Source organism: Pan paniscus, chromosome 2, assembly GCF_029289425.2.
Source record: "Pan paniscus chromosome 2, NHGRI_mPanPan1-v2.0_pri, whole genome shotgun sequence".
Taxonomy (NCBI): domain Eukaryota; kingdom Metazoa; phylum Chordata; class Mammalia; order Primates; family Hominidae; genus Pan; species Pan paniscus.
This window is the reverse complement of record NC_085926.1, coordinates 66,522,815-66,541,786: the sequence shown is the minus strand read 5'-3', so window position 1 is coordinate 66,541,786 and position 18,972 is coordinate 66,522,815. Positions and strand designations below refer to the sequence as shown.

Here is an 18,972-nt window from a genome sequence, read left to right as displayed (position 1 = left end):
TTGCTTTTCTCAAGGTCTCTGTCAATCCTTGGATAGTCAAATAATTATCTTTTGAAACCATTATAACATCATCCTTCTGGATTTTCTCTTCTTCAGTTGTAAGCTCTTCTGCTAGAACCCTGTTTCTACGTAACTCTGCGTAATTCTCTAACATCTTTTCATCAACTTTAGGAAATCTTGTGCATTTGTAAGATTTGCTGTTCACTTTCAAGAAGCTTTTTATTGGGTTTGCCTGTTTGCTCGGTGGATATCCAATGGGCAACAAGAGAGGAGAAACGACTAAAACTGTAACCTAATGAGCAAAAAAGATGCTGAGCCAGGAAGAATTTGAGTAGGAACCAGTTTTTGGTGATCATGTCATTGGTGAATATTTCCTGTGTTACTGTAATCTCAGCTTCCCTCCACAACTGGGTACCTGTAGGTTCTCAAATAACAAGTTCTCAGGTAATGAAGATCTTTCCTGTATAATTTATCCATCTATTTTATGCATACATTATTCTCTGGCATTCAGTTTTTCTGTTATATCTATCATTTATTGAGCATCTACTCTGTTAAAAAAAAAAAAAAGTCATTTTACTTATGTAAACATCCCTGTTTCCAAATTCTTACTATCCACACTGAGTAACCCAATAAGTTGAGATGAATTTTCCAAAATAATTCTCATTATCTAAACTCAGGAGCTGAATAGCTTCAGACAACACTATATTCCTTGCTAGACAAACTTACTGTTTTTAGTCTCAAGATCCAATTTGTCTTTGGCTAGGAAGGGATACTTGTTTGTTTTTCCTGTTTCTTCTAGCAACTGAAAAGAGTCTTTTACTATGCTCATCTTATAGATGAAGATTCTGATACCCTAAGTAAGCAAGTAACTTGCCCAAGGTCTCCTGGGCAGTAAGTGGTAACGTGAGAATCAAAGCCAGGTCTTGCTGGCTCCAAACCCCACGATCTTTCTTCCACATGCCTTTTATTTTTTTATTCTTATTTTTTATTTTTTGAGACAGTCTCGCTCTGTAACCCAGACTAGAGTGCAGTGGCGCAATCTCAGCTCACTACAACCTCCACCCACCAGGTTCAAGCAATTCTCGTGCCTCAGCCTCCCGAGTAGCTGGGATTATAGGTGTGCACCACCCCACTGAGCTAATTTTTGTATTTTTAGTAGTGATGGGGTTTCACCATGTTGGCCAGGATGGTCTCAAACTCCTGGCTTCAAGTGATCTGCCCACCTTGGCCTCCCAAAGTGCTGGGATTATAGGTGTGCACCACCCCACTGAGCTAATTTTTGTATTTTTAGTAGTGATGGGGTTTCACCATGTTGGCCAGGATGGTCTCAAACTCCTGGCTTCAAGTGATCTGCCCACCTTGGCCTCCCAAAGTGCTGGGATTACAGGCGTGAGCCACCGTGCATGGCCACTTGCCTTTTAAATATGAAATTCACGTGGATGAAAAGCCCAGCATAGTCATCTATCACAAAGTCAAAGTTACAGATTCCTGTGCTCTTTAAATCACATTTAAATTAATAATGCTAATTTTATATCATAAGCAGTGATGTTGCCATTTTTTTTAATTATGCGATGCAGATTTCAGTGTTGAAGGAAATGTAATTTGAGCATAATTTCTCTATTTATTATTAAAGTCATTCTCAAATGGTGGTCCCAGAAGAGCAGCAGCGGTATTGCCAATAAACATGTTAGAAATGCAGCTCTAAGGCCAGGTGCGGTGGCTCACTCCTGTAATCCCAGCACTTTGGGAGGCCGAGGTGGGTGGATCACTTGAGGTCAGGAGTTCGAGACCAGCCTGGCCAACATGGTGAAACCCCGTCTCTACTAAAAATACAAAAATTAGGCAGACGTGGTGGCAGGTGCCTGTAATCCCAGCTACTCAGGAGGCTGAGGCAGGAGAATTGCTTGAAATCGGAAGGCAGAGGTTGCAATGAGCCAAGATCGTGCCACTGCACTCCAGCCTGGGTGAAAGAGCAAAACTCCATCTCAAAAAAAAAAAAAAAAAAAAAGAAATGCAGATCTAGAGCCCCAGCCCAGATAAGCTGAATCAGAAACTCTGGGAATAAGTCCCATCGATTTATAGTTTAGCAAGTCCTCCAGGTGATTCCAGTGAGTGTTCAAATTTGAGAACCACTGAATTATAGGATGAACAACCATAGTCTTTGGTGATTCTTGCAATAAGAACCAGAATGTATGGGTGTCAGAAGTCTGGATGACTTGTTGACTGTCAGAAAGCTCTGATTAATGCTCTTATTTCCCTTCCAGTCATGTCTTCATTCATCTAACAAATACGTCCTTAGCCCCAACTCTGGGTCAGGCATGATGCCAGGCACCGGGAACAAGGTAGAGAAGAAAGACAGGGCCCTAATCTTCCCAGGTTTACAGTCTAATGTGGGTGACAGACCAGAACACGGTCAATTCCAGGACAGCATCGTCTGTGCCTTGCAAGATAAACACAGGGTGCTAGGGGCAAGAGGTTGTACCTAATCCAGCCCTGCAAGTCAGGGAAGATTTCCAGATTAAACAATTCAAGAGGGTAGGAGTCCAGAACATTCTGAGAAGGCCTAGTGCCATGGGAGGTTGTTTTGTCTCTCCCACACATGCACAGCCTGCTTGAAGCAGCTTCATATGGAAGAAGGGGGGATGCAGAAAACTCAACCTGTTGCTTCCAACTTTTTGGAACACTTATCTCTAACACGCATTAAAAACATATGGAAGGTCAAAGCTCCATGTGTTCTCTTGGTAGGGGAGCAGAAAACTGGATACGCAAATATGCATACCTCCCCGATCCCAACTGCTGGACTCTTATTGCCAATTTACGTAATTTCCTGTGCTTACTTCAAAATAGTGAGGGGGGAGGAGACACTGTGAACACCATAATCAGGCTGCTTAGGCTAGTGGCTGCTTAGACTAGCAGCTGCTAGCACATTCATTCCCTTCTTCCTTGATTAAAAAAAAAAAAAAAACCCATTAGAACCTGAGGGGAAATGCATCATTTAGGAAAGGAATGAATAGTTTCTTCTTAAGAGAAATCAGTTTAGGTCCAACAAGCCATCCACAAAACAGGATCCCACTTACTCCTTCATCCAGCAAAAGTGCTTTGAGTGCCTACTCTGTGCTGGCACTGAGCTAGGTGCTGGAGAAAGGACAAGTACAGGAAGGGCCCTGACTGCAAGGAGATTAAAGGACAGAAATTGAACACCACTTTCTTTATTTTTACTCTTTTAGGCAGGTCTCAGTCTGTCACCCAGGCTAGAGTGCAGTGGCACAATCAGATCTCCCTGCAGCCTCGATCTCCTGGACTCAAGCAATCTTCCCACCTCACCCTCATGAGTAGCTAGGACTACAGGCATGCGCTGCCACACTGGCTATATATATATATATGTGTATATATATATATATATGTATATATATATGTGTATATATATATATGTATATATATATGTGTATATATATATGTATATATATGTGTATATATATATATGTATATATATATGTGTATATATATATATGTATATATATATATATATATTTTTTTTAATTTTTGTAGAGACAGGATCTCACTATGTTGCTCAGGCTAATCTCAAACTCCTGGCCTCAAGCAATCCTCCCACCCTGGCCTCCCAAAGTGCTGGGATTACAGGCATGAGCCACCATGCCTGGCCTGAATACCACTTTAAATGTGATACATATTTAAAAGAAAAATGTTATTAAATAGTTCTATCATAAAGGCACATGCTGATACATGTTTTAAAAAGTTATTAAATAGTTCTACCGTAAAGACACACCCACACGTATGTTTATTGCAGCACTATTCACAATAGCAAAGACATGGAATCAGCCTAAAAGCCCATCAGTAGTAGACTGGATAGACCAGGCGCAGTGGCTCATGCCTGTAATCCCAAAACTTTGGGAGGCTGAGGCAGGCGGCTCACTTGAGGTCAGGAGATTGAGATCAGCCTGGCCAACATGGTAAAACCCTGTCTCTACTAAAAACACAAAAATTAGTAGGGCATGCTGGTGGATGCCTGTAATTCCAACTACTCGGGAGGCTGAGGCAGGAGAATCTCTTGAACTTGGGAGGCGGAGGTTGCAGTCAGCTAAGATCGTGCCATTGCATTCCAGCCTGGGTGACAGAGATACTCCATCTCAAAAAAAAAGAGTTGCACAACAGATCTTTGTGGTGACAGAGCAGTCCTGTGTCTTGGTTGTGGTGCTGGATGCACAAATCTACACATATGGTATAATTGCATAGAAGTACATGCACACACACAATATACAAATGTAAAGTGCATGTAAAACTGCCAAAATCCAAATAAGGTCTGTGGATTATACCAATACTGCTGTCCTGGTTTCATATCGAACAGTAGTTTTGTAAAATGTTTCCACTGGAGGAAACTAGGTGATGGGTACACAGGGCCTCTGTTTTATTTTTGCAACTTGCTGTGAATCAGTAATTATTTTAAAATAAATAGTTTTGCTGGGCACGGTGGCTCATGCCTGTAATCCCAGCACTTTGAGAGGCCGAGATGGGTGGATCACCTGAGGTCAGGGGTTCAAGACCAACCTAGCCAAGATGGTGAAACCCCGTTGCTAGTAAAAATACAAAATATTAGCCGGGCATGGTGGTAGGCACCTGTAATCTCAGCTACTGGGGAGGCTGAAGCAGAGAATTGCTTGAATCTGGGAGGCGGAAGTTGCAATGAGCCGAGATCACGCCACTGCACTCCAGCCTGGGTGACAGAGCAAGACTCCGTCTCAAAAATAAATAAATAAATAAATAGTTTTTAAGACAGTTTTAAACAGTTTTAAAATATATGGAAATTTTAAAATAGTTTTAAAAAGTAATTTGAAAATTATGGGAATGACCTGATGAACAATTTATGCTGCAATATATTACTCAGTAAGCAGATTTGTTCCACATATTGTTTCATTTATTTAGAATTAAAGGGTGCTCTAGACAGAATTGTGTCCTCCCAAAACTTCATACATTGAAGCCCTAGCCCCAAGTATGACAGTATTTGGAGACAGGGCCTTTGGGAGGTAATTGGGTTCAGATGAGGTCAGGAGGATGGGGCCCTTGTGATGGAATTAGTGCCCTTACAAGAAGAGACACCAGAGATATTCCCTCTCCTTCCTCTCTCTTTCTCTTTGTCATGTGAGGATATATCAAGATGGCCCTCACCAGAATCCAACTATGCTGGTGCTGGATCTCTCAGACTCCAGTCTTTAGAACTATGAGAGAAAAAATGTCTGTTGCTTAAGCCACACAGCCTATAGGGCAGCCCAAGCTGACCAAGCCAAAGGGAAATTATTGCTCTTTCATTCATCCATTTGCTCATTCATTTATTTGTTCATATTACGCAGCAGTGACTGCATCTTTGGACTATCACCTCTGGTCCTTGAGACCATAAAACACACAGGGTTTATGGTCCAGGGCCTGTTTCCCTGTAGCCACTCCCTATTGCTGGAGAAGGATAAAAGTGACCTGGATCCTTTCAAGATCAATTTATTCTAAAAAGGAAATAATAAAAAATACTCAAAATGCACAAGACTTGTGAAGAAAATGAAGAAAATCCACAGAACATGCCAAAGGCTGAGGGAGTCCATCCTTGGAAAGGTGTCCCGCAGGAGGCAGAAAGAAGTCTCAGCCCTCCTAAAAAGGTATAAGCCAGGAAGCAGAAGGAAACCCCAGACGAAGGCCGACTGGGCCTGGCTGGGGATTTAAAGAGGATGCTCCCTTTAGGCATTTGGATCCTGGAGAAATGATAAGAGCAGATGAGTTGGAAAGACTTAGGGAAGAGATAGGAAGAACAAGAACAAGTTGGTGAAGATGCAGTGGAGGCAAAGACATTCTCACAGCAGGCCATAGCCTGTGTGCTTTAGGCCTTCCATTCATTTTTGTCTGATATTAAAATCTGGTCCCTGCTTTCTTTCTGTTAGCAAAATAAAATAAAATAAACAAAACACAACACAGAGGGCTTCCCCAGATAGAGCAGGGACTCTAGGAGAGACCCACAGACAGTAGCCAGGAGAGATGGATAAAGGGGAGTAAGCCAGGCAGAGAGACCGGAGTGCGTGAAGGCCCTGAAGTGGGACAGGGCACGAGAGACAAAAGTAATCCAGCATCAAAGCCACAGAGAGAGCAGAGGAAAGTGGGAGATCAGAAGAGGCTGAGGAGAGAGGCAGGGGCCAGGTCTCCAAGGGCCTTTTGGGTCAGTGATGTTGCCCTGGCATGATTTCCCTGCACCCTTTTTCACTTTCAAATATGTCCTTTAACCATACTTCAATAAAGTAATTTTTAAAAAAATTTTTAAAAAGGCCTTTGGTTGATGGTTTCAAGAGTCACCCCACATTTGGGCCATGGGGAGGACTGTAGGTTACCTTGGGATGATGGGCAGCATTGCAGGATTTTCAGCTAGACTGTTAGGTTCTCATTTTTACTTTAGAAAGACCTCTCTGCCTCCGGGGTTAGAGCTACTGCTGAAAGGGAAAATAAGCTGACCAGAAGATATTTGCTTATTCTCCACAGGGAGAGGAAAAAAAGGAGGGGTGAGGTGGGTAAGGGATGGAGAGAGGCTGCCAGGCCTTCACCACCTGTGGGAATCTATGGGCCAAACCCTACCCCAACCCCAAACCTTCTGGCAGCCCCCTACCTTCCCACATCCCAACCCCACTCTCCCAACTCCTACCCTGCCACCTCCCACCTCCACTCTCATAACAATCAGCCTAACAAAGGACAACCCTGGAAGGGGGTGAGTAGAAAACAGGGTTTCTATCCTTTTTGCTTCTGCTGACTTGCTCCTATTCAGTCCTGGGGCTAAAAAGCCTGTCAGTCTTCGATCTGGACACCCCTCCACCCAACCTGATGCCTGAATTTTCCTCTGCATAGCAGTTAGAATCTAGTGTTATCTTTGGGATGAAAGTAGCAATGCTTGAAATGATCATTATGAGCAGAGATTCCTTGCAGGGTTAGAAAACCAGACTTTCTCGCAATTTCCCTCCTGTGCATTCTAACCAACTCAGTCGAGTGGCCCAATCTTCCACTTCAAAGAATGCTCTGCTCCCTTTGTTTCAGAACTTCCTATGGATCAGTAAAATGTCTCTAAGAAATTCTGCTTTCTCTTCTTTATCCTTTTATCTTCATCCTCACCCCACCATCCATTTGACTTTGCCAACTACACAAGTTGTTATGGATTGGTGATTTTTGTTTTGTTTTGTTTTTGTTTTTGTTTTTCAGACGGAGTCTCGCTCTGTCGCCCAGGCCGGACTGCAGTGGCGCTATCTGGGCTCACTGCAAGCTCCGCCTCCTGGGTTCACGCCATTCTCCTGCCTCAGCCTCCCTAGTAGGTGGGACTATAGGCGCCCGCCACCACGCCCGGCTAATTTTTTGTATTTTTAGTAGAGACGGGGGTTTCACCGTGTTAGCCAGGATGGTCTCGATCTCCTGACCTCGTGATCCGCCCTCCTCGGCCTCCCAAAGTGCTGGGATTACAGGCGTGAGCCACCGCGCCCGGCTGGATTGGTGACTTTTTTAATATCACCCAAAACTTTCCTCTGTGACCTTGTCTACAACTCCTGTTCTCAAGAATTTGTTATAGTGCGATATTCATTGTTGCGCAAAGCACCGTCAAAAAAGGAAACATGACTAATTTTCCACCTTTAATCCAACTTTAAATTTCAATCCTTTTTTTAGTGTAAAACCAAGGTGGTTTCCTGTCCCTTTAAGTCAGGCCTTGCAGAGAGTGGATCTGAGTTTGTACTGGCATGATCTTGGAAGGAGAATTATTTCCCGACCTTGCTAGGGAAAGAAAGCTTTCTGGCTATTCGTTGGACAAGGCAATTTTGATGTAAACTGACATTTCTCAGATGCCCATCTTGGGAATATTCTATGTGAAACCCAAAATTTTTGGCAGCTGAAACCTCAGCCCAACTGCCAGGCCCTGGGCAGAGATAAAAGAATGTGGATGAGTGGCAGGCAGATGGGGTTACAACAAGAGGCCTTTTCTCTGGGCCCAATGAGATGAGCTGGGGAAGGGGTCAGGGAGGATGATGGGGGAAGAGCAGTGCCTCACAGTGAGGGAAGCAACAAAAAAGGCACTTTTTCGGCTTTTCATTGAGAGGGCCCGTTTCCCCTGTTTTCCAGCCCATTTTGAGCACCATTCATTGAGAGGCGCCTTTCTTCTGAAGTCTTTTATCCCAGAACGCTGAAAGCGTTCCCGTGTCCTCCCTGCAAAGAGGATTCTCCCACACTCCAGCCCAGACCCGGACAGACTGGCCCCCATCAGTTCCAGGCCTGCTGAGCGCAGTGGCTTCCTCCTTGGCTTCAGAAGCAGTTTTTGTCGTTTCTTTTTCTTACATTCTTCAAACCAGGAATTTAAAAATTGGAAAAGGTAATTTCAAAAAGTAGAAACAAATAAAGGACTTTTCTTCTTCTTTTTCTTTATTCTTTTGCTCTTTGGGAGAGGATATAGAGGTGTTAAAATAGGGAAAATGTGTTGGAATTTTTGTTTGTGTTTGTTTTTGTTTTGTTTTGTTTTGAGACAGAGTGTGGTTCTGTCGCCCAGGCTGGAGTGCAAGTAGCACGATCTTGGCTCACTGCAACGTCACCTCCCAGGTTCAAGTGATTCTTGTGCCTCTGCTTCCCTAGTAGCTGGGATTATAGGCATGTGCCACCAAGCCCAGCTAATTATTATTTTTTTAAAAAAATATTTAGTAGAAACAGGTTTTAGCCCTATTGGCCAGGCTGGTCTTGAACTCCTGGCCTCAAGTGATCCACCAGCCTCAGCCTCCCAAAGTGCTGGGATTACAGGTGGAAGCCCCCATGCCTGGCCTGGGAAAATGTGTTTTAATTCACTTTGATTTGTTTTCTCATATCTTCCATATAATTGGAGAATTGCATTTATCTTTTCTTTAATAATAAGAATCGAAAGGAAAGTCCTCAAACACTTTCTTTCATCATCAGGTTTTCAGAAGTTCTGATAACTGAAATATGAATGTATTTAAATCTGGACCTCACAAGTCAGGGTGCGTAATGGTAACACACAGTAGAACTCGTTCCTTCTCCGCAGGCAGCTGCCAGGATGGAAACCCCAGCTCCCCTGCCTCCTGGCTGTGTGACCTTGGGCAAGTTGCTTTATCCCCCTACACATCAGTTTTCTCCATCAAGAAATTGGAATACTAATAGTACACATTTAATAGGATTGTTATGAGGATTAATTGGGGTATGGACTAGGAGATGCTCAAGAAATATTAACTTTTATGTGTACTATATTACTATATATTTACTGTATATTAATGCATGGATTAATGTACATCCATGCATTGCTTAACAACAGGGATATGTCTTGGTCAAAGCAGTTTTGCTATTGTGTATACATTCTAGGATGCACTTACGGCACCAACCTGGACGGTATAGCCTACTACACACTGAAGCTATATGGCATAGCCTACTGCTCCTAGCTACAAACCTGTAGATCATGCTACTGTCTTGAATACTATAAGCAACTGTAACACAATGGTAAGCATTTGTGTATCTGAATATATCTAAATACAGAAACGGTACACCAAAATTATGGTGTTATAATCTTATGGGACCACCACCATACATGTGGTCCATGTTGACCAAACATCATTGTCTGGTACGTAAGTGTGCATATACATGTATATATATATATATAGAGAGAGAGAGAGAGAGACACACACACACAGGGGTGTGTGTGTGTGTGTGTATTTCTTTCTCGGCAAAGATTGATTATCCTTCATTTTTCTAATAAAGGGAAAGCTGGGAACCCTTGCATCTGAGGCCAGTTCACTTCTTTGTTTCAATGTTTGGCCCCACCTGAGGCCCTTTGGCAGGGATAAGCCCCATATAGCGTGGCTCACAGGACAGAACTCCAAACCAATGGGTATTGGGAATTGCTCACTTAAATAAATATGAGTCTCTGGATTTTTTTTTCAAAGCAATTTCCAGAACAGGACATCTTAGCTAAAAGGAAAGTCCCAAAGCCTCTGTGCACACTTCTATCATTGCACTGAAGAGCAGTTGGGTGGGACATCCCAATTCTGTGGCCTTTGGAGTCCTTACTCCTTCCTTCAGGGTCCCAAAGTCATTCAAGGTCAGGTGGGCCTCCAGGAAGCTAATGATCCTTTGCAACCAAATCTAAACACCCGTCCTGAGGGAGAATGGATTTTCCAAAGCCCTGCCCATGGGTTTTCCAATGTCCCAATTTTATGCTTGTTATTATGACTTAGAAAAGCTTGCTGGGTTTGTTTTGAAGACAAGGGAAAAAATAACATTACGCTATTTTAAACGGCTGCAAATATTTCAAATATGACCCAAGGCAGTAAAAATGCTGTATTTCTCAAACCACAAACCCTACTCCTTGTTAAAATCCAATTGCCATCTGAGAGTGGGATGAGAAGTAGGGATGCCAAGTCCACAGAGCATCATACATTTCATCTTTCTTTGGGTCACTGAAAAATACTGTTTTCTCCACCACTTTCATTCCTGCATTTCACAGCCTGAGTTCATAAAACTGCTGAAAAACCATACTCCAAATGTGATTTGGGCTTTACTCTCGTGATGTTTGAGACCCTGCAGCTTTTAGATCTCATTATGACTTGGTTTGGGAGGACAGGGCTTGGAGAGGACTGAAAAGGAAATGCAGATCAGCTCTGATACTTCTTTGGACATTGGAGATGGAAAAGCACAGGTCATTTGAAGAGCGGCTGCCATTGTTTTCTTCCTGTTTCTCTATGGTGCTCAGAGCACAAGAACTAATGCTGGTTAATTTGGGGGTATGCTGTGCCAAGCACGGTGTCTGACACTGAGCATTCAACAGACATTCGTTGAATGAATGATCTATTTAAAGAATGAGGCCTAAAAGGGAAACGAAATTGGCATCACTAGCTTTATTTTTACTGTATTTAAGAAAGTGGACTGTTTTATGTTAACTGTATAGTTTAAAATTTAAACACAATATTTGGGCCTACATAAATAGTTGGAAAAGGTAAAATGTCATAACACTGGGTGTTTGTTATTAAAGTTGGAGCTTGCCTTTGGATTATGACAACTTGATTTAAAACAAGGAATGGATTGTTCCTTGCTCTGCTTGCTCTAAATTTCAGGATTTTGCAACATCAAATCTTTCTTTGGGATATAAACAGATGGTGACAAAGGGTAGGTGTCTTGAGGAGTCGTTGCATCTGAGCATTGACCTTTCTGGGTGGTTGAAGATAAGATGGAGAGAAGCTGACCCCAGACCCAGCATAGAGCAATTCTGATGGCAAACCCACCCAACCTATGGTGTCCCACATTAAAACCAGCTACTTCTCTCAAAGTTCCATAAGTGGAAGACTGGAATGTAACCAAGCAGTAACAGGGAAAAGAGAAGTGACTTTTTTTCTCTTAACTTTTTAATTAAAAATTCAAGGATATATGTGTTGGAGTTTCATGACCTTTACCTCAAGAGGATAGTTTTTTTCTCTTCACCTCAGCACCCCACCAAAACACACATAAGACCTGCTTAATGTCAGCCTTTATGATTATCACAGAGCAACAAAGCTTGAGTATGAGGAGGAAGACCGTCCTCCACTCCAGGAGGCTTGGAATTCTAGGGCCCCACCATGATGGTGTAGTCACATTTTATCTTCTATTAAACCCCTTCTCTATAAGCTCCATCTGTGATCACTGCCTATCAGCTGAAGTGTCTGAGATGTGCTACATCCTTAAAATTAAGAGTTCTGTTGAAGGGTGGGTTAACAGATACAAAATTACAACTAGAAGGAGAAATGAGTTCTGGTGTCCTACAGCACTATAGAGTGAATGTGGTTAACTATAATCTACTGTATATTCTCAAATAGCTAAAAGAGGGGATGGGGGGGTTGTTTGTTTGAGAAGGGTCTCACTCTGTCACCCAGGCTGCAGTGCAGTGGCATGATCATGGCTCGCTGCAGCCTTGACCTCCCAGGCTCAAGCAATCCTCCCACCTCAGTCTCCTGAGTAGCTGGGACTACAGGTGCACGCCACCACACCCAGGTAATTTTTTGTATTTTTGGCAGAGATGAGGTTTCGCCATGTTGCTGAGGCTCGTCTCAAACTCCTGGACTCAAGTGATCCTTCTGCCTCAGCCTCCCAAAGTGCTGGGATTACAGGTGTGAGCCACCATGCCCAGCTGAGAGGGGATTCTGAATGTTCACAACACAGAGAAATGATAAATGATTGAGGAGGTGGATTTGCTAACTACACTGATTTGATCATTACACATGGTGTACATGTGTCAAAATGTCACTCAGTTTCTCATAATGATGTACAATTATTACATGTCAACTAAAAATACAAGAAAAAAAAGTTCTGTTAAAGGAAAACAAAACAACAAGCAAACCAAAAGTTTAAGGGAAAGAGACTTTTGGAAGAATGAGATCAAGTTCAGATCCCAACGCACCACTTACTGCCTGTGTGGATTTAGGCAAATCACTTGTTGCATTGAGCCTCCCTCTATTGCCTCATATATAAATATAGAAATAACAAGAATACCTTCCCCATGGAGTGGTTGTGAGGCCTGAATGAGATAATGCATTAAAGCACTGAGCAAACTGCGTGGCACACAGGAAGTGCTCAGTGCTCAAGAACAAATGTAAGTAAATGAGACATATTAAACTAAAAATCCAGGCCTACCCTAGGACCACAACAGTGGAATTTTCTGCAAAGAAGCATGGCAGAGGGAGGCACTCAGCCTGTTTCCGCCCGGAAGGGGGTTGATACTGTTCTGACAACAACCAAGCCTCAAGGAAAAAAACACCCAAGGCAAGCATCTGGGCTTCCACCCTGTGCTCACCTGGTTTCCAATTAGCACCTTATTAGGCTGCACACCTGGGGTGAGACTTTAAGCTCTACCAGCAATTCTTTAACCCTATCCTGGGCTTTTCTTGCAGATGGGCAGAGCTGTGTAAGAATCTCCTCCTTACCATTTGGAGGGATGAAAATAAGGGAAGGGCCCCATTTATGAACTCTAGACACTTAGTGTGGTTTTCTCCACCATTTCCTGGGTGTGAACTTTTCGCCAGTCTGCTGAAGCCTGGGGACCCCTTCTCAGTTCAAAACCTTGAAGCTTTTGAAATGCATAAAACAACATATACAGAACTATAAAAGAAAAAATTATATTAAAGCACAGTATTTAAATTTTAAAATCATAATTATAATAACATATGAACTTCTTTGGTAATACATGCTATAGCATGATCTAGCAGCCAGTCTAATAACTACCATAATTTTGAAGAAGGGATGAGAAAAAATGCTATTTTAGACATGTACCACTCTGATCTGAAAATACCAGTCATTTCTACTGGTGACAGAGTAGCATGTGCTGTCAATGCAGTTATGATTTTTTTGCCTACAGTCATAATGGAAGGAAATGTTTAATTCTAGTTAGAGATTGTAGAAAATTGAGAACATTTTTCCAATGCAAGTTTATCTAAGTTAGGAACCCCCAACCTTGATGCTTCCAAACTTCCTCTTTCCCCAGCCTCTCTTTCGAGCTTTGGAACCAGGGCCAGCTTGCCCATTATAGGTACAGCAGACACAATGCCCAGGGCCCATGATACTTTTAAAGGCTTATGAAAGCATTTTCATTTTAATTTCTTTTAAAACTGGAAGAATGACCGGGTGTGGTAGCTCACACCTGTAATCCTAGCACTTCGGGAGGCCAAGGCGGGCAGATTGCTTGAGCCCAGGAGTTTGAGACCAGCCTGGGAAACATAGTGAAACCCCATCTCTACCCAAAAATTCAAAAATTAACTGGGTGTGGTGGCATGCACTTGTGGTCCCAGCTACTCGGGAGGCTGAGGTAGGAGGATCACCTGAGCCCAGGTGGTTGAGGCTGCAGTGAGCCATGATCACACTACTGCACTCCAGCCTGGATAACCGAGTGAGGCCTCGTCTCAAAAAAAAAAAAGGAAGAAAAATGAACGTAATAATAATAGATCTATAATAATAAATTCAGACTGGATTATATTCCTCTTTATACAAATGCAGTCTTCAGTGTAATTTTTAAGTTTTTTTTTTAAATAAAAGAAGGGGCTTATGAAGACGTGAGGTCCTTGGGCCCTTGAAAGTCACATGCAGCCCTGCCTGGTGTTGATGGTATTTCCTCAGTCTGCTCTGTCTTTGAGAGTCTAAGTATAAAACAAGCAATGCCGGGGAGATAAGGCATGTCCTTGGTTTGGCAATCCCCTTGTCCACCTGAGTGCTAGCCTACTAGGACTCTGCTCTTTTGCTACTGGAGCTGTGTGGATTGGAGTCTCCATCGAGTGTCACCTTTTCCCATTCCAAGCAGCACCAGCAATTCCGCCAGGTTTGCCCAGGACTTTCCCAGTTTGGGCACTGGAAGTGTCATGTCCTAGAAAACCTGTCAGTCCTGGGCAAACCAGGATAGTTTATCACCTTGTATCCAACGTCAAAACATCTAGGAACCTGCTGTGGTATAAATGGGATTGTCTGCCCTGGGTTCCTCGCTGAGCCTCATCTTCAGAGGGAAAAAATGCAAATCCACAAAGTCACCAGGAGCACTGAGCATGATCCACTGTGGCCAAACGCACAAAGTGAGCTCTCTCCATCTTAATTTGGCTGCTCTAATACAGAAAACAATAAAAATTAAAAGGCCTATACCCTCAATGACAAGATGAGCCCTGATAAGTTTTTCGTTTACTAAAATATTATGTACACACTGGTCTTTTTTTTTTTTTTTTTTTTTTTTTTTTTTTTTTGCTTCGTATAATACAGAAAGATTTAAATACAGAAAAAGGAAAAATTTCTTCTACCCCCCATGTCAACTCCTAGGCCTTCTTTGCAAAAGTAGCCAGGGTTAACACTTTCTTATAGATCCCTTCTCCAAAAAGATTCTAAGTCACTAATGTTGTTAGCCTAATTCCAGAGTCCTCATTTCTAATTACGTAGCATCCTAGCTTGACAGTGCCCTGTTGCACATATTTCTTAATGGCTTGGTACTTCAGTTTCTCTGTCTGAAGACAAGAATAATGACTGGACTTAGCCAATGAGTGATGGTCCATGTGAAATGCTTAGTACTTGGCACATACTCAGTTCTCCTCAAATGCTGTTGACTGTAGTCAGTAACAGTAATGTAGTAATTGCCATCATCATTGTTGTTGCCTCTGTTTCTCTCTTACCCTCCCCTCACACTAGGTTACTAGTGGCCTAAGAAAGTAGAATGGGGCCAGGTTCAGTGGCTCATGCCTGTAATCCTAGTGCTTTGGGAGGCCAAGGTGGGAGGATTGCTTGAGCCCAGGAGTTCAAGACCAGCCTGGGAAACATAGGGAGACCCCATGTCTACAAAAACTAAAGTTAGCCAGGCATGGTGGCATATGCCTGTAGTCCCAGCTACTTGACAGGCTGAGGCAGGAGACTGGGAGGTTGAGGTTGCAGTGAGCCATGATCATGCTACTGCACTCCAGCCTGGGCAACAAAGTGAGACCCTGAAAGAAAGAAGGAAGGAAGGAAGGAAAGAAAGAAAGGAAGGAGAGGGAGAGAGGGAGGGAGAGAGGGAGGGAGAGAGGGAGGGAGGGAGGAAGGAAGGAAAGAGAGAGAAAGGAAGGAAGGAAAGAAAGAGAAAGAGAGAGAAAAGGAAGGAAGGAAAGAGAAACAGAGAAAGTAAGGAAGGAAAGAAAGAGAAAGAGAAAGAAAGAAAAGGAAGGAAGGAAGGAAAGAGAGAAAGGAAGGAAGGAAAGAAAGAGAAAGAAAGAAAAGAAGGAAGGAAGGAAGGTAGGTCAGTTGGTCTGGAACAGGGCACCAGTTAGCCTGTCTGGCACGTGAATATGGGTGAGAAGTAATAGGGATTTATGCCTAATCATTTTCCAGGAGAGCATTGAGCCCACCATCTCTCAGTGTGTCCTTGGAGAGCCTGGGACCTAAAGGCATATGGCTTCTTTTAGACCTGTGTTGTTCAATACAGTAGTCACTAGGCACATGTGAGCTATTTAAATTTTACTTTAATTTAATTTAAAATTCAGTCCTTCACACTAGCCACAATTCAAACACTTGGTAGCTACATGTGGCTAGTGGCTACCATATTGGACAACACAGATACAAGACATTTCCATTATTGCAGAAAGTTCAACTGGGCAATGCTGCTCTAGAGCCCTCCCGCATCCTAGCACTTAAAGATCCACCCTGCTCTGAGTGGTCAGTTGAAGCCTTATCTCCTTCAACTGCATTGCTTCAGCCCTCCATCTAAAGGCTTCTACCCCAAGCTCATGGATGGTCTTCACGGGTTTTGTAAATGGAGGAGTAAATAATACACTCTTAGCCATACTTCAGTCCTTCTTGGCGCACAAGCAGACAGCATACGTTCCTACTTAGCTTCTTGCTTCTTCCAGGCTGTAGCAATCATTTCTACTTAGCACAGAGCCCACCTGCAACCTCCAGCTCCAAGAAATTTCAAGCATGTCTCCATGCATCTGGATGCCTACTTAAAGTTTTGCATTTAGGCCCCTTTACACATCCCCTGGGGTTTTGCGTGGCTTCTCTCCCCTGCCCCCTCTTCCACCTGAGGTTGTGGACTGAAACCGGGAGAGCCCTAGATTCAGACTGCAGTGCATAGGCCAGCAATCTGTGAAAGGTTCTTAACCTTTCTCTCTCATATCTGGACACTGGAAGTTCCATTGCTAAGCTTCTTCCTTTTCTTCCTACCTTCCTTCCTCTCTTCTTGAATTCAATGTTTATTAAATACCTCTGCTAGACATTATTGTTTTATTTTGTTTTGTTTTAAGACAGAGTCTCACTCTGTCACCCAGGCTGGAGTGCAGTGGCACAATCTCAACTCACTGCAACCTCTGCCTCCCAGGTTCAAGCAATTCTCCTGCCTCAGCCTCCTGAGTAGCTGGGATTATAGGCGTGCACCACCACGCCCAGCTAATTTTTGTATTTTCAGTAGAGATGGGGTTTCACTATGTTGGCCAGGCTGGTCTCAAACTCCTGACCTCAAGTTATCTGCCCGCCTTGGCCTCTCAAACGCTGGGATTATAAGCATGAACCACCCCGCCTGGCCTAGACATTATAGTTTAAAAAATAAAAAGACTTAGTCTTTACACTCAGAGAGCTTACAGTCTAGGAGCAAAGAGTAAACAAAAAATCATGATGTTTATGATAATAATAAGAGTTTACACTACTGAAAGCTTGCTATATGTCAGACTCTGTTAAACGCTTTAAAATATTTATTTACATATATGTTAAACTTTTTAATCTTCACCATAACCCCGTCAGGCAGATACTATTATTATCTCCATTGTACAGGTAAGAAAACTGAGGCACAAGCGAGGTTAAATAGTTTGACTAAGGTCACACAATAAAAGTGGTAGAACCAGAATTTGGACAAAACAGCCTGACTCAAGCCAGGTGCGGTGGCTCACACCTGTAATCCCAACACTTCAGGAGGCCAAGGCAGGTGGCCTCCCAAAGGAGGCCTGAGGAGTTTGAGACCAGCCCAACACAGTGAAACCCCGTCTCTACTAAAAATACAAAACTTAGCTGGGTGTGGTGGTGCACGCCTGTAGTCCCAGCTACCAGGGAGGAGGCTGAGGCTGGAGGATCACTTGAACCCAGGGGGCAGAGGTTGCAGTGAGCCAAGATTGTGCCACCGCACTTCTGCCTGGGCAACAGTGAGACTTCGTCTCAAAAAAACAAAACAAAACAAAACAAAACAAAAAACCTGGCTCAAAACCTAGGCTTTAACCATTATAATCTACTGCCCTTTATTATAGACCAGTGGCTCCCATCTGTGACCAGTTTTGCACCCCCAAGGAACATTTGGTCATGTCTGAAGATATTTTTGGTTGTCACAATTGAGGGGAAAGGGGTGCTAATGGCATTTGGTGGGTAGAGAGCAGAGATGCTGCTAAGCGGCCTGCTGTGCGGAGTTCAGCCCCTCACAGCAGAGACTTATCCTGCCTAAAATGTCAAAAGTGCTGAGGTTGAGAAGTCCCAACACAGACTAATCATCAAATATAAAAGACTTGATAAAAGGCTGTATGCGTACATTCTTCAACAAAGAATTCAGAAATTGATACCGCCATTATTATTGTTATAATTTTCACTGGTTTCATTCTTAAAAAACGATGTCATTTTCAAGCATTTCCCTCAAGTGTAACCCGATGCCCCAAATCCAAGCTCCCCAATACTGTTCCTTCAATATGAGACTTTGAGGGGGAAAGGAAGATGGATGGGCTGCTGGTCACCCCTCTTCACTCCCACCAACCAGCCCCCACTGGGAGGCCACAGACCCCAAGCCCCAGGCTTCCATGCACATCCTCCTGCCCCTGTAATCACTGGGTCTCCCAGGTGCCCTTCTGTATACTACGGTAGGAAATAATTATCCTCCCTGGACACATGCCAATTAAATTCTCCCATGGTTGCTTGTTAGCAAGAGAGTGCGGGCAGGCAGGCTGGTTGGCAAACATTTCCTGTTCATCTCATCCAGGCTCCTGCGTCATCCAAAAGTGAAGCTTTTTCTCAGGATGCCCACAGCTGCACTCCCAGCCCAGCCAGCCAAACATTCCTGGCCCCCCACAGAGGCTGATCATCTCATGAAGAAAAGGGGAAGAGCCATTTTTCTAAGAGAAAAGGTTTTCAAAAAAGGTTTTCAAAAAAAAAAAAAAAGGTTTCCCACTTTTGGAGAGGCCTTGTCTGAAGGTCCTGCTCCCTGGCACTGAGAAATCTCCCATCGAGAGAGTTCTATTTGGCTGTTGCCTCCATGCTAGGGAATGGCAGCTAAAGCTACTGGATCCATCCAGAATAATAATAAGGGACAAGACCCTTGAGACTACACCAGCCAACATTTCTCAAAGCATATTTCATGGAACACCTACTCCAGGGTACCTTGAAAGATGTTAGGGATAAAAAAATGTTCGCGGACAGTGAAGTCTGGGAAAGCCTGAGTTGAAGAAAGCTGCATGGACAGGT

General features: G+C 43.3%; 1 pseudogene; it reads left to right on the top strand.

Moving 5' to 3' along the window:
• Positions 1-5,403: 5,403 nt before the first annotated feature.
• LOC106634577 (transcription elongation factor A protein-like 8) lies at positions 5,404-6,891 on the top strand (annotated as a pseudogene).
• Positions 6,892-18,972: the final 12,081 nt, after the last annotated feature.